Source organism: Hordeum vulgare, chromosome 3H (genome assembly GCF_904849725.1).
Source record: "Hordeum vulgare subsp. vulgare chromosome 3H, MorexV3_pseudomolecules_assembly, whole genome shotgun sequence".
Lineage (NCBI taxonomy): Eukaryota > Viridiplantae > Streptophyta > Magnoliopsida > Poales > Poaceae > Hordeum > Hordeum vulgare.
The window spans coordinates 33471049-33475013 of record NC_058520.1 but is presented as its reverse complement, the minus strand read 5'-3'; positions in this window follow the sequence as shown (position 1 = coordinate 33475013).

Below are 3965 nucleotides of genomic sequence, written 5' to 3'. Positions count from 1 at the left end.
CGCCCGGGCCGCGAACCCCAGGGTGAAGAGGCCGTGCAGTATCTGAAATGAAGGAATGAGAAGACCGAGTGTCAAAGAGAACAGACGCTGGGTGATGATTAACAAGAAGCGTACCCAGCATGACGTCGGGATCCTCTGCAGCTTCTTCTGCTGAGACATAGTTCACACGGCCACGTGCAGGAGTTGGCTTCACATAGTAAGCTTTGCCCGACTTGCCTTGCCCGACGGACTTTCCGGGTTGCTTAGCACCCACATTTTGAGGACACTCACGGGAATAGTGCCCTGGTTCTCCACACTTGTAGCATATCACTTGGTTGGCATGTGGTGCAGCATTGCTAGCTGGACCACCATAATTTTTTGCTGGAGGGTTGGTCTGATTCGTCTGAGGCGCCACGTAGGATGGCCTCGGAGTGTATCTTGGCGGCAGAGAACTGTTCGGAACCCACAGCCTACGTTTTGGGAACGCGGAACCAGAAGACGAGCCAAAGTCACGGGAGTGCTTCCTTGTGGCTTCAAAGTCAGTATGACCAGTCTCGGCACTGATCGCCTTGTTGACCAGGGCTTGAAAGCTTGCACACTCGTGGAGGCGCAGATCACGACGTAGCTCAGGGCTCAGACCCTTACGGAATCTTGCTTGCTTCTTGGCGTCAGTAGACACCTCCTCTGTTTCATAGCGGGCGAGGTTACCGAACTCGCGGCTATAAGCATCCACGGTCAACTTGCCCTGAGTGAAGGCACATAACTCCTCTCTCTTTCTGTCCATCAGGCCCTCTGGAATATGGTGCAGACGAAAGGGTGCACTGAAGTCTGCCCATGTGGCCGCTGGTTCAGCTGGACAAATAGCTTCAAAGTTCTCCCACCACCGATTGGCGGGTCCTTCCAAAAAATACGCCGCAAAGGTCACCTTGTCGGCCTCAGACACATTCGCAGAGCGAATCTTGCGTGAGATGCTGCACAACCACTCATCAGCGTCGAGGGGATCGATGGAATGATGAAACTTTGGAGGATTCAGCTTCACAAAGTCGTTGAGGGACACTGCAGCATTCCTAGGCTGACGAGCCGTATTCTGCTCAATACGCTCTAACAGTCGGTTGGTCTCTCTTTTGTTTCTCTCTGCCTCAAGCATAACTTCCGCCAGAGAGGGCGGGTGAGGCAGGTCTTCCTGTGACGCTTGACTACCCTCGCCTTGCTCATGAGCAGGGGCACGGTTCAACCTGGTGAACACCATCCTGACAAACAAACTCACAGCTTAGACCAATATCATATCAATACTAGCTATGGATTACGAATGTACTGAACACACGAAATGAGGAAATGAATATCCGAACAGCATGGTAACAAGCAACTGCTATATATACACCATGGTTCATACACACCCTTACATAGTTCAGTACAACCTTATCCGAAGAGCAAACTACTGAAATTATGAAACTACTCATCAGAGGCTTACAAGCTTCATGTACATTATTTATCTAGGCCTCCGGAATTCATTTCACATCACAGGCATACTTCACAAGTCACGCAGGACTGTGAACGTACGACTACTACCATACTATCCTTCCGCTCACAGCTCAGGCATCCGCATAGAACATCTCATAGAGATTACCTCCATGACCTGGAAGCTCAACCTGCGGATCAGGAAACACTCTAGCCTGAGATCCCTGGGATCCATAAGGACACGGATGTGGCCTTGGTCCCCTGACTGGTGGTAAGAGGGGTCCCCGAAGAGGGGTGACTCCTCCTATAGCTGGCCAGTCAACGTGGGCCGGAAGATGGGTCCTAACAGGGTTCAACATCTCCATATCTCCGTACCCTGTTTGGACTACCGGTGCCAGCTTCGTCAAAGCCGTCCATATACGGGCACGGGTAGCATAAAGCTCCATGCGGAGAGCATGAGCATCCCTGTCTCTGTTCTCTAGCATCTCAACAGTGGACTGCAGTAGTGGATCCTCCATAGAAGAATCAAAATAGACTCCACTGAGGTATCCCTCTTCACCAGGCTGAGAGGCCGGAACGTAGCAGAACTCTGAATTCTGCAGCAGTGCATGTCTCGCTCTCATAATGGTCAGCATTGAATAGGCAGCATCTTGTACTGCCATGTCAACAGTGACTCCCAACCCATAGGACCAATGGATTGGCTCCTCAGCTCCAGGGTAGTCTGGAAATACCCTAACAGTGCAGACATACTGGCTCTGGTTGAAGTCTCGGTACTGTTCCTCCACTGTGTACTCGGGGTACCAGCGGTAACCGCACACCGACATCACCCTGACCAGCATGGCCGTATGACCCGGCACATCAATGCACCTGTTCAGACGTACCACCTGACGAGAAGGACGGCCAGGCATCTGTAAATAGAGAGTAATGCAAAAGCATTAGAGCTCCGAATGCAAAATTGGGCAGCATAACGGCTGTAAATGCTCAAAAACAAATTTTGAGACAACCCAAAATGGAATAGCGTAACCACTCAACTATCAAGTTCAATTCTCTGATCATCAACTTACTTCCTTTTTCCTAGGAATGAAAGAAACCCAAATATCTCTTGACCCGTAGTCTTATAATCTACCGATCAGGAACACGAGCCTAGAAGAAGATGAGTAACCTAGTCCTTAATTCCCGCAGAAGAAACGAGGATGACCAGAATAGAATAACTTGAGAAGAGAACAAGAGTCTTACGTTCCCTTCCACAAACAATTCCCTTATATATAACTAAAGCAATTCTAGACTCAACTTCGACCAGTTTGGCTTAGTAATCCTACAGTCAGTCAGGCTATGATACCAACGCTGTCGGGACCCCGATCCTAAGCCATAGGAATCCAGCCTGTAACACATCGCATCCCTTTGCGGTCTCACGCACGGTTAACTCCACGGCTGCAGCGTTACCTTAGCCGGGACCGTTTGCGTCTTTTGACTCACGTATGCAATAGTGTCGCTAGCATTCCAATGTCAAATAACCCGGATCGACAAGTCTAGTCATAAACCAAAGTGGCAGTACCGCACAAGGACAGGCATACATGACCCAACAAAGCAGGTGTCGGTCACCAACGAGTGTAGACGAGTCGTAGCAAGCTACAAGGACTCCATTACATCGCGTGACATTTCCCCAAAGGGGACAGACACAACAGCTAAGAAGGACACATGCCGGTCAACCAATGTGTCCGGAGCAGTAGCGAGCTACCATGGCTCGTTGGATCACAAAGGGGCATTTCCCTGTAAGGAGTGCTACTAAAATTCACGACTAGGTAATCGAACCCCATACATATCAAGTACGACACACGTACGCATGGCATACCGATATGTATAGATACATCGATGGCATCACAACATAACCATAAACATACAAACTTTATTTAAGAGGCTCGGAAGAGCCACACACATAATATTACATAGTAAGGGTCTCACGACCCATAATAGCAGTCATTTAGTTACAAGCCAGCGGAAGAGGTTAAAACTGTCTGAGTACAGACAGGTGCAACTAGAAGGCACATGGCCTGACTATACTACAGACCCAACGTAGGGCCAGATCGTAGCTGGGACACCAGCTACTCGTCGTCGTCGATGTCTACGAAGAACCCTCCATTAGGGTAATTAGCAACCTCTGCAACATTTATTAAGCAAACATGAGTACGGAGGTACTCAGCAAGACTTTAGGATAACTATCTACTCATGCAAAGTATCAATAAGGTATTGTGGGGTTTCATGCAGAAAGCCAACATTTGACTCGTGGCTAGACAACTTGCATTTTTAAACAATTTTGACAACGTGATTTCTCGCACACGAGTCCACTAACACCACAACAATACACCATCGTGGAATCATTCCGTCTCCATACGGAATTGCCGTCCACGACACTCACGCTTATCTTGACAATTTTATGAGTAGCCATTGAAGTTATCTATGAACAACATATGTCTCCAAGTAGTCCATATCCGCGGACGCGGCTATCCGAATAGATCATAACCCTGCAG